The following is a 12,812-nucleotide window of genomic DNA, read 5'->3' as shown; positions in this document are numbered from 1 at the left end:
GCAACTACATCAAAAGATATCAAACACTACAGGCACATATGAATTCTCTAGTGTCAGAGAGTAGAAGCAAGCAGGAGCTATACAGGAAAAGTGGAGGACTGTCAGTCCCTTTAACCTGCTCTTTTTAGTACATTAGTATTTAAAATACTTTTTTTTTTTCTCCTAGAACTAGCCTATGTAGATCATGGCACAGACTGTGCCTCAAGATACAAGTGGTAGTGCAATTCTCTTTGTTTTCTAAAAATGCAGTTAGCCTAGAACATCTGACAGAGCAACATGGATTGTGGAGATAAGGGATGTATCGGAGAAGCCTACAGATGGTTTGCGAGAAGGAGAGTCGCTTTTGGTTGTCTGTACGCAGCTCCTATGAGTCTTAACTGACCAGTCAGAATATTAAAGTCCCATCAATAAGTAGATGAAAAACGGATAGCGATAGTTTTGACTGGTGATTTTTTGCTCTCTTCTCCTGTGCATTTCTCCGCTCCTTACCCAGCCACTGATCATTTAAAATGCTGAAAGTTGGGTTTTTACCAGTAGTACCTTGATGCCACAAGTTCAGTCAAACAAGATGACAAAATCCACACAAGTTTTGGTTTTATTAAGAAAGCTTCACTGTCCTTGTAGCTGGTATCCCACCCCACCTTTCTGCCTTGTACCCCATTTCCAATTTTTTTTGAGTACAAGAGTTAAGTACAGTGTGCCAGGAGGAGACAAAGGAATGGAGCCCTGGTTGAAGATGATGCAGTCCTATGCAGAAGCTCCCAGGTGGTAACCTTGAAAGTCTATGTGCTGATTCTTCTCCAAACAGGTGTCAGTCTGCACTACCGTGTGCAGCAAAACCACCAAGACTTCATGTGCACCTGGATACAAATGTTGACAATCTGTAGGAAAAATATTCCGGTTCTAAGTATTTTACTTTGAATTTAGGGGCAAATGCAGTCTTACCACAGATATGCACGTGGAGATAAATAAAACAACTTCAGTGCCTCTTTGCAGTTTATGCACTTCACTGTCTTCTCCTTGAAATCTCAAAATACTGTTAAAGTCTTGGTCTTAAAATCATCCCATGTACTTCAGCTGTCCTTAGGTGAATCCCTGAAGAAGTCTAATGCTCCTAATAGAAAGGGATTAATATTCAAAATTAAGTATGGTATGCTCCAGGAAAATGTCTTAATCCTTGCATTGTAAAATAAAGAGATGAACAGTAGATTTGGAAAGCAGCTGTACAGTCCCTCTTTATTTTACGATAATCATACCTACCTACATTCCCATTTCCACTTAAGGACAGTGTCTATCCTGATATGTACTAGACTGTTTCTGCTAGCTACAAAGCACCAACCCTTTGACTGCATGCAATTCAGTGTTCCGGACAGAACACGTAGCATAATGCTGTAATGGAAGAGGTATGGGAAAACCACCTGCTTATTTAAGTGTTTATATCTGCATAACAGTTACTGGAACTCCAGAAGTGGAGCAGAAAAACAAACTCTTCTTTTCATAAAATATATTTAATTATAGTGAGATATGATTGAATAAATATATTATGCGACAGCATAAGGGATATCTTCTTTTTGAAAACAAGGTATTTAACAATACCTAGTTGTTAATTGGGAAATACGTAGAAAATACCTATTAGACTACTTACGAGCTGGATTTTCAAAAAGAAAAGTTAGCTGAGCACACAACTGCCTTGGCAATCTTCTCTAGTTTTTGAGACAGTTAGAAGACTGTGTCACTAATACATGTTAACATGCAGTTCACATGGGAGTTATTTAAGTACAGCTGTACTGAGGCATACCAAAGTCCATGCAACTCAACATCCTGTGCCCAAAAGATGCCCAAAGGATACACTGTGGGATAAAGGATTATTGTTTAAAGGCTTTCAAGGCTTTACAGTATGAAAGAGTTGTGGAATACTGTTTTTCTTTCCCAACTGCTCTTAATCTAACTCATCATGCTTGTTACTGCCTGCCAAGATAGGAAGTATCAATATCCAGACTCATCTGTCAGGGAAGAGCTAGGGAACTTTACTAAGAAAAAGGAGCACTTGTGTAAGAAGATGGAAGTTTCCAACTACACACCCCTGCAGCTAGCAGGTATTTTTTTTAAGCATATCTTCTGAATGGAGGTTACTAGCAAATGTCCAGAATTATGTCTGTGGAAGAGACAAGAAGGAGGCATGTCAACAAAGATTTGTGTTTTATCTGTTCTGAAAAATTTCTTGTGCAAGTCTACATGATTCATGGGAAAAAAAAATATTATTAAAAGATTAGTGGTCCTTCTGGTCACTACAACTAGCTTCAATAATTTCACGTATTTTGAATTTAGCAAATTATTAGAACTGACTGGGCAAAATGAAAATGCTTTCCTCTCTGAGCAAATTAAAGTAACTTTTGAAAAATTGAATCACTATTTTCAAGTGATACTCCGACAGAATATGTTGAGAAAATGTGCCTACTGATGGATCTCATTACTGGAAATCCAATTTGCACATTTTACAGTCAGGATTTGTTAAAATATGTTTGAAATATTTCTTTTTAGTGAGAGGTGACTTTGGCAGTTTCTGCTTCAATTCTTCTGGGATTCTTTGTGAGCAAGGTATTACCCTGCCAGGGATGTTTTATCAACAGTATACCCTCAGACAACCTAAACAATATACTAATACAACAGATATTCCAGTTCTGGACTCTTCTGCGCCCTCTTGATTCAGAGCTGTTCTAGTTCTTCCCTGCGCTTTCCAGCATCATTCAATATCTAACATTCTCTCCACCAGTCCTCACTGTTTACTTTTTGAGCAGTGTAGATCACTGGTGCTCTTCTTCCTTTACCCCTCTTTTAGATTCCAATTCTCCACCTCCCAGCAATTTAAAAAACAATGGTCAAATCAGTCTGTTGCCTCCAGACACAAGCTTGGTAGCTTGCTATGGTCAAAAGGTAGCTTCTGTTCTGCTTACAGCTCTGTTCAGCTTCATACATGACATACAGCAACTATACACTTAAGAGGTATAGTTAGGATGACTTAACTTGAGATGTAAAGGCCACAGAAAATTTCCTTGTCTATGTCAATATACTAACTGTTCTTTTGTCTCTGATTATGCTCTATGAGCTGCTGTGCACTGCTTCCTCATCTCTCTAATACTCTTCTGTATATCAGTTGAAGCGAAGAGCCAGAGGTGATGGGAACCTAGATGGTGTGATGCTATTACACTCTCCATTCTGTGCATCAAGAGCAGAGCAGCATGCACTCTTAAAACTGGAACTCCTTAAAGAACTGAAGACTGCTTGATTTTTTTCCAGCCAACACCATGATACGGCATTCTTAGATCATTGCCTTTTTGCCTCATCAAAAAGACTTTTTACTGGGCACTTAGCAATTGATCACTTATGGCAATCAGTGTTATCCTCTTTCTTTATATGCTTCCCTCCACTCACTCACCTTCAAAAATACATAAATAAAAATAAATTAAAGAACTGAAGATAAATCTTCATCTTGTTTGTTCTTGGTCAGTGCTAAGAACAGGTACAGTTAGTGCCACGTCAGTCATGAAAGAGCAGTTGCTGTAGATGAAAACATTTGTCCTATGGAATTTGATAGGCATTTGTTTTATCACAATGCCTAGAGACCGTAAGTTATAGGAACAGAGCCGGACACATTCTTTGTCCCTATGCCCCTATCTAAATCATTCAATAGCCCCAGGGCACCCCTCTTTTAAAATAGAGGAGCTATTTAAAAAGAGGATTGTGTGTGTGCCTGAATATAGACTTTTTAGCTCAACAAGAAGAAATGTCAAATGAAATTAACAGGCCGAAAAGTTGGTAAAACTTTCAGCGTACGTACAATACGTAAGTCAAAATCCAGATTCTTGTAGATTTGAACTAGAATAATAATCATCTGTGCAAACATTTCTGAAAGTCATTTTCAGATGACAAAAATGGCTAAATCATTTTCCTTAATCCATCTCTAGTTCATAGTCTGCCAAATGCTCTTACCAAGCTTTATGGGACGATAGGATTCCTCACAGCAACCTGACTAATCTTAGTGACATTACAAAGAAAACAGACACAAAAGACACTGAACTGGAAAGCCAGTGTAGACAGAATAGGTATGAAAACATCATCATTTAAAGAAAAAAATGAAAGAAATCTAGTAAAGGAGGTTTGTTTTGGTTGTAATGAAATGAGATTGTATCTAAACGTTTTGTGGATTTGGAATGCTAAAAGTATGTAAGCAAGATTTTGCCAAGTTTTTTTTCTAATGACTTCTCTGTAATAACTGATTAAAATAAATCATGCTGTAGCTTCTTTATTGAGCTGCCTCAGACTTAATGAAAACACAGCACGAAAGGCTATTATATAAGGTTTTTTTCTGAATTCTCCAGCAGTCTAAAATAGTTAGGGATATGATTCCAGACTATAGGTTATTTTCTTACACTACCTAAAATATATTCTCACTATAAGAGACAGAGTTCAAGGACTTTCCCCTATTCCTTTAATGAGCTTTTGCTCATTTTTGAAACTCCAAACAAATCCAATAACTCAATTAAATATGGGATGTGTTCCCACAGTTGACAGAAGAAACCAGTAAAAGTTTTCAAGCAAGTCAGACAAATATTTTCTCTCTCAAATACAAGATGGGGAAAACTTCCAACCCAAAGGAAATGACACACCCAGATGGAGGGCCAAGTTTTTTATGTTAAGTTGTTCCTTATTGTCAATTTTGTCTGTATGGGGTTACTTGCAATACTCTGCTATTACCACAGAAGTATAACAACATTGCCATCACTATTACTTAGTTTTCTACCTAGGACAGTAAACCCATCCATCTGTGTAAACTAACCATTATGACCAGACAAAATGGCAGGCAACAAATAAAACATCTTGTTTAGGAAAGATGGTTAGTTAGGAAACCAATAGACAATTTGTATGTTCTTGTGTAAAAAAATCAAATTGTTTTTATGAAACTATGAAACTTGTTTCTCCTAATTATTTTCAGCAGACCAAAAGAGGGAGCTAGTTTTGCTCCTCTGTACAGTTTAGTGGGCCAGTAAGTTTACTCATTCATTACTATTCCTTGACATGAAACCATTTAAGTAGAATTGTACGACTTGGCAGCCTGAAGCCATCCCTGCTGCACCCTCATCCCCAGCAAGAACCCATCAAACATAACATCCTCGTGACTTTAAAAGCTATGTAAACTTGCATACTAGTACATGTGTTGGTATGATCATACAACATGCTAGCTCTTACCCCTGTACTATTGCCAGCATTTCCACTGACTCAGAAAAAAAAGGCTGTGCAGGGCTAAGTTCCCCCCTTCCTAAAGCTTTCCTGTCATGAAAAGAGGTTCACAGGAAACAGAAGCCTTAAACCTTCTCTTGCAGTTTGATGGCTTTTAGGTGTTCTAAATTCAAACTTTTTCATTCAGAAGGATCATCTCCTACAGGAGCCACACCATCCTCTTTTATACCTGGGTGGAGCAGTGAGCCACCTGCATCACACAAAGACTGAATCACTAATTCTTGCCCTGTAAAGACCAGAGTGCATTATTATCCTATTACAGCTCAGATAGTTATTTGAAAAGTTATTCAGTACTATGTCACTGTGGGCTTCCAGTTCATTCTCTTGCAGATGCAAATATCACATTTCTCTCAGTTTAGAATAAAAGAAGATATGTTTCTTTCTAACTCACAACCTCACCCTCAATGCTACTTGGGGTTCTTTCTGCTTCACCAACAACAATTAAGATTTTTCAGACCAGTTTGTGTTCTGAATTATAATTGCACAAACCTTTTGCCTTCAAAACGTCTTACTAACAACTGTAAGATAGCCAAGATAGCCTTTAGAAGTTTGTCATAGGTAATGTCATGGGCAGAGTAAATGCTGAGGATGCTGCTGAGTAAAATGCAGAGTCCAAGATGAAGCTGTAAGGCTCTCTGGAAAAAGTTAAGCGTGTTAATATAAATTGAGAAAATTGAAATGCCCAATCTCAAATGTTATTAGGGTTACTTTACAGAACAAAAATGTGCTTTAAAAGTGCACTAACAAATAAAACCCTTGTCATACATCAAGTGATAGAGAAATGAGGCATGAAGTACAAATAACACGAAGGCTTTGAACAGTGAATGTCAGAATTTTCAGGTGTATGTGGAAAGTGTGTACACAAATACCACAACAGTAAGGAGAAGTGCAAATTAGAACTGACCAGCCAGAGAAACACTGCTGTCTTATGTGAAAATTAATTTACAGTTTAGCTTCTAAAATGTGAAGGCGATTAAATGCCAGTTTATTGTCATACAAAAATAAATTACTATCCTATTGCTATGAATTACCTTACCATTCTTGGTATCTTTAACCTAAACCTGAATTAAAACCTTTAAACTTTAAACTCCAAAGCCTGTTTAGTCTTATTTTAAAAAGTAAAATAACAAACATAAATGAAGAAGAACACCCTAGCGGATAAAACAATGACTAAAAATTGACATCCTCAGAGACATTTCTGAAACATGCCTTTTAAAACAAGCCCAAGAACAATTCAAGCTATGAAAACTTCAGCAGATGTTATGCAGGGAAAGAACAGCATACTGCCGAGTCTAGGTAAAATGATATGTTACCTAGCTGAACAGAAAGAAGCAGAATCTACTAGTCATTTGTAAAGCAGGTAGGGAGAGAGAGATTCATTTCTTTGGCTCAAGAACAGAGTCCACTATAGAGAATTAATGCAAATGAGGTCTCTGATCTAAAATATCTAATAAAGGAGCTCTTCCCTTTATATTCTCAGCCCAATTATGTATGTTGTCCTATGATTTGATTTGCACTAGCAAGAACTGGGCAGCAGGGTCTTGGTTCAACGCCATTCAAGCCTCAGTGACAATGAAATAGCGCTCAGTACTGATAGCCTGAATGTGTTCAATAATTTGTAGACAGAGAAAGAAGTACAGAGAGAGAAGGAGGAGCTCTTAAAGAAACACTGCTATCAAGCCTTCTGGAATTTTAGCCAAACCCAATTAGTAAAGATAGATTTCTGTACAGGGAATGATGAAATTTGCTAGTCTGCAACATCCAGGAGTCTGAAGTATGCAGTGAATGCAACTTGTATTCTCCAAAACATATGATTTTGTTCTGAAAAGACTGTCCACAGAGTGATGTATCAGGCTGTACTCCCATCTGCTCCTTAGTCTCTCCACTGAGACTGCTGTCAAGTGTACCAAGTAGGTCAGTTGTGATAGTCTAGTTGTAACTTGGACTCTTTTCAGCCTAGAAGTGGATTTAGATCATTGGTTATCACTGCAGCTCTTGAGCCTCTTGGAAGGTTGGGCATGAAGCTGAATACACAGATTCTTATTCTCCCATTTAATGCATAAACCTTATGCATTAAAGCCCTACAAAATCTTTATTTGCAGACTAATCCTCTGCAGCATTTCATCCCTCAAAGCCAAGTTTTTGCCTCCTTTCTCCATTTATTATCTCCTATTCGCCTTTCAGCATGCTCTTCACTCTACCTTTTTGATGATTTGATGCCTGAAAAAACTTTATGAAATCTGACTTTCATCCCATCCCCTTGCATCAGTGCATCTGTGAGAAGGATTCACAGAGGCTTGCAGTTCACTTCAGCGCAACATTACCCAAGAAAAAGAAGCCTATGCAGAAAAAACAAACAAACAAACAAACAAACAAACAAAACAGTCAGAGATTTTTACTAATGGAACTTTGTATTTTAGGCTATGTTCAGTGCTCCCCACTGTCCTAGATAGACAACTATCTCTATGCCCTAATTATTTCTAAACTTAGGTCTGAATCCTCTGACTCATTTGAATGGGAGATCAATGTCTAAACACATCTTTTAGAATCTAGGACTGGCTTGTAAGACTTCATCCTTCAATTTTTGTGACCAAACTGCAAATTTCAGCTTCATCAACCTTTTTTGTATCACATACATTATCCATTTACCTGTCTTCATGAAAGAATATCTTAAAATTACCTCCAGCTTCCACATCCATGAATAAATCACCACCTAGTTAGCCAGGATAACTTCATCTTGCCATTTGTGATTCAGAAAGCCTCAGTATAAAAGGTATTTGCGCTTCTCTAACTGCTCCATCCCCCCGTGCTTCAACAATGAAATTAGTTGCAACAGCAGACAGAATTTTGGGTTGTGTTCTTGGTCTTATGTCTAGTACTGTGTGGTTTTTTAGTCTCATTTTCACAGCTTGTAAAGTAGATACTGTAGCGTAGTGATGTGAGTGTGAAAAAGGTGTGGAATAGCAGTTTGTGTTCATTCTAATAAAAGATGTTATGCACATCCAAGATATTTCAGTTACAAAAATTAAGTAAATGTATGTTCCCTCCTTACTCTGTTCCATCAGAAGTGTCCCAATGACTTCTAACCTCTTTAGGTTCAGGTAATCAAACACAACTTTTATAGGTGGCCCCTGTAGATTTATGAGGTACAAACAGCAAAGACTGGGCAGGTCAGAATGGCACTGTTGGGTTATCCCATAAATTTAAGTGGATAATTGAACCTATCTTAAAAAACTGAATAGTTTAGAAGTCAGACTGGTAATTTGAATGCCCACATGGTAATATGAATCTTCCACATGGAAGTGCTACACAAACAGAAAAATTCTCTAGCATGTTTTTGTAATTTTACCATTGGATTTTCACGGATGCAAAAAGAAATCATCATTTTGCATTATAGCAGAGAACTGTCTTTTCCTATAGAAAATTATTGATGTAGCAGGGAAAAGAGTAAACCGACTGCAGTATGAAAAGTGGTATTGAAAGCATACATGGAACAAGAAACTAAAGATATACTATTTTAATGTGAGTGTATTTATAATAAAGCTGCTTAAAAATTATAGATTAAGAGCCCCTTAAATCTAGTAGGTAATTCAAAATGCTACTTTTTTAATCTCTACTGTATAAAGACTGTGTATCTGTATGAAATAATAAGTTTGTTTTCAGCCAAACTCATGCAAAAATTTCCTCCTCTTATATTTGTATTTCATAGAGTTAGAGCATTGAAATAAACAGCAATGCCCAAATTGTGGTCTGGCTTTGGCACTCACAAACTTTGTGGGTCTGGATGAGAAGTTTAAGCTCTCTGCCATCACATCCTTATTGGTAAAATATGTTTTGTCTTGACTGTGCAACGCACTTGGACTGCTGAGAAATGCAATGCGATAATGCAGATTTATGCCAGTTCCACCAAGTACACAGTTGAGGTACTAATTAGGAGAGCCAATCCCACACAAGCCTAAAACTATGACATTTTATAAAATATTTCACTTACATCCAGGAGTTAAACTGACTTTAAATTTGATATGTGGGGGTGGAATGAAAGATGTCAAAATTGAAATGTCTGAGGCACAGACTCAAAATTGAGGAAAAGAGAAAGAGAGAAAGGGGAGAGAGGACAGAACAGCATTACATGTATTACAATCTCTGTATTTATTTCTTGAATAAAAAAGAAAACAACACCTATTGTTTTGATGGAATTTTTTTTCAGAAGAGGTACCCCTTTTCCTGAGATGCAAGACAAACTAACGTAATGAAGCACTATTTCCTACATACATCATTGTATCTCTTTTTTTTTAAACTGTGGGAAATGGAGAAACCAATTATATGAAGCACACATTTTCTAAATAAAAGTTACCAAGTTTTCAATTTTTTCCCACTTATTCATGTTTCTATTTTTTCTTTTAATTTCCTTATTCCATTCTCCTTCCCTCGCTCTTCCCTTTATTCTAGTTTCCTTCGGTTGACTTTACATGTTTTTTTCTTTATTCTACTTTCTCTGCTTTTCTCTGCTTTTCTTTATTTAGAATAAAAACACTTACATAGATGGATCATTTTTTTTCCTTCTCATCTTTCCTGATCTTTTCAGTTTCTCCATCTTTTTCTAGTCCCTCCTTCGTTCCTGGGCTCTTTTCTACTACCCGTTCCCCGCACCACTACAGAATCATGTTCTGTACTTGGTGATCTTACCCTCCTCCCCTGCAGCTACCACTTTGTTCTTTGAAACTACCGGTGTGTTTCTAACTTTTCTTCCTCTAGGGCTCACATGTTTCTCCCTTCCTTTGTAGCATTTGCTTTGTTTGCCACACCCAAATTCAAATCTCTGCTCCACTTTCACCTCCTCCGTTTTCCACGCTAGTCTCTTTTCTCTCCTCCTCTTTGCCACCAACTGCAAACATATCCCACTGTCCCCAGGTGCAAGAGGTGATGCTTCAGCAGCCAGTGCCTGGCTCACTTCTTACAGCAGTTGGAGCTTGTTACAGATGTCTTTCCAAACAGCTGCCATCTGTCATTAGCTCTGCCAGATGTCAGTTCATGGACATGGCCATGAGCCACCACGTAAGTGCTCTCTCACCATCGTACACCCCACAAATTTTCATCGTTGCTGTAAGTCACAGGTTTCTCTTTTAACTGCTATGAAATGTCATTAAATATATCGGTGGTGACCATCCCAAATGCCACTAGTTGCATTCCAATTGCCATGGGAATCTCCTTAGTTCTGGGAGCATAGGTTTTCCTGTAAATGAACTAGCTACATACTTACATTATCTGACTGTACCCTACCTCCAGTCTCCAGAGACCACAGTTGCCAGCGGTCCAAAATGCTGTTCTGTGAAAGCTGCGTCTGCTGCTGTCACAAGGTGCAACTCTGCTAGGTTTTTTCCTAGTACCACAATGAACTGCAATTGGCTTCTTCATATGAAGCCAAATATTCCCTCTTCATATGAGGGATGCCCAGGATCGCACACTTGTCATGAATTTACACAGTGAAAGATGCTCTTTTGTTCCCCCTTTCAACACTTAATGGATGAAGAACTGTATTTTTTAGCAGAATAAATAACACTAACAGGGCATTTAAAATGTCAGGTGTCATATTTCTTCTTGCTGATCACTTGTTATCTCTGACTGCTGTCAAACAAAAGATACTGAGGAAATTCATTACAATAAAGAGTATCTTCCAGGGGCAGGTCGATTTACGGCCATGACGATTATAACTAAAACTCTGTTTTTGCATATCTCTCCTTACCAGTGTATAGTTCATGCCACTTTGGTGTATTCTTCTTTTTCCACATCACTTTAATTAGTCTTCCTGCAGGATCCACATTGCTGTATTGGTACATGTGATTGTCCCTTTCTCTTTCCTGTTTTTTAAAAGAAGTGAGAGGATAAAACAATCATAATACTTTTGCTGAATACAGAACAAAATACTGGAACTAAAGGTGCTTATGAATCAGTGGCATTTTGGTGTGCACAGAGAAAAAACAAGTTGAACTGAAAAACCTGGAGGCCCATTTACCATTTCTAAAAAATATTTTAAGAGTGGAAATAAGGAACATCAAATTAAATATATTGTGGAGCTGAAGAATACAAACCAAAAGAGGGAGTACTGCTTCTCTACCTTTGGTTGCATTGCCTATACTGACATCATTTTTCCCATTCAAAATAATTATTTGTGACTGCCCCAAACTGAGCATTTTATTATTTCTTGCCCTATTTTTCTCCATTTGAATTTTTCCACATGCTTAAACTAGACACTCCTCATACAGGGGAGCTAGATGAGTTTTTTCATCAGGGAAGTCTCTAACCAGTAATTTGCCTGCTAAAGGGCAGTGTTTACTGCAGTAAAAATGGAATCTTTTCTTGCTCTGCATAGGTTATGCTTAAGGCTGAGCTAAAAATCTAAGATTGACTTTAAGGGCTGACTTTCTTATTCAAAAATAGTTTGCCCAATTAATATATATGAAATCACTGACTTTATTTTTTTTTTTTAGCAGCTCTCTCCATGCTAGAACGATGAAAATTGAACAAGTGAAGGACTGCGCATGTGTGTCCCTAAGAGAGAGAAGGAAAGCATCTTCCCTGTTCAGACTGGGAGATCTGCTCTCCAGGCTGTATAAACAGCATGAAGAGTAGCACCATAAAATACTTAAGGTCACAGGGCGGACAGCTTGAGGCATTTGGAAAACAGCTCTCTGAGCCATGGTGCACAAGGAAGCACGTCGTCGTGACATGAGGATAAACCTGTGGACTGCATACTACTGTGTCGCTGTTGTATCACTGATGGAAGACATGTAACCAAGGCATGGGCTCATGCAGCTCCAGCAAACCTCTTTACCCTTAGACAACGGCTCCCGCTGTATTGTCTCCAGCTGCTGGTTTTGAATCTTATTCATTTGCGTCACACAAATTAGTGAGATTTGTGCACTCTGACCTGCTGCCCCAAACGTAACTGCCTTGCCTGATCCCCATCCACCCTCATGTTGGTTAGCGACTTCACCTCCTGTGACTATGTCTGCCAGATGCTACCGGTTGTCTCTCATTGACCCGCAGATGGCTGGGGAGCCAGAGAAATCCCAGGAGACACTGCACTGAAAGATTCATTCTCCAGCTGCGGCCTAGTATTGTGGTCTCTCTGCCACGATGTGACTTGCCGCCATCAGAGCACCGGGTACGTCCCGTCTCGCCTGCTGAACAAAGGCACGGTGTATGCCTCACAGGGCAAGCCCCCGCCACGCACCAAGGGCTCTTCCAGCCCAAAACCAGGCTCTTCAACCACCACGGCACCGGAGGGAGGAAAAGGGGCTCAGGGAAGGAGGCAGCCACTCCTGTTCTCCTTAGAGCACTGCTGTGCCTTGAGGCAGCAGGCGTCGGCGGGAAGCCTTGGAGCAGCCTCTCTGCTGCAGAACCCCAAGGGGGGCCTGGTGGGGAGCGGGCTGAGGTGAGGCGGCCCTCGGGGCGGGAAAAGCTCCCCTCAGAGCCCGGCTCGGCGGGGAGTGCGGGCGGAGGGGGGGGGTAGG

At 39.0% G+C, this 12,812-nt stretch overlaps 1 long non-coding RNA gene across 1 annotated transcript; it reads right to left on the bottom strand.

Annotated features, from left to right (window-relative positions):
* Positions 1 to 577: 577 nt before the first annotated feature.
* LOC138689302 (uncharacterized) lies at positions 578 to 12,685 on the bottom strand. The gene is made up of 3 exons (XR_011328193.1): positions 12,293 to 12,685; positions 11,042 to 11,156; positions 578 to 881 (listed from the first exon to the last, which is right to left on the bottom strand). It is a non-coding gene; the product is annotated as an uncharacterized lncRNA (long non-coding RNA).
* Positions 12,686 to 12,812: the final 127 nt, after the last annotated feature.

The sequence above is a fragment of the Haliaeetus albicilla genome, chromosome 2, assembly GCF_947461875.1.
Source record: "Haliaeetus albicilla chromosome 2, bHalAlb1.1, whole genome shotgun sequence".
NCBI classification, from domain to species: domain Eukaryota; kingdom Metazoa; phylum Chordata; class Aves; order Accipitriformes; family Accipitridae; genus Haliaeetus; species Haliaeetus albicilla.
This window is presented reverse-complemented; position numbering and strand designations above follow the sequence as displayed.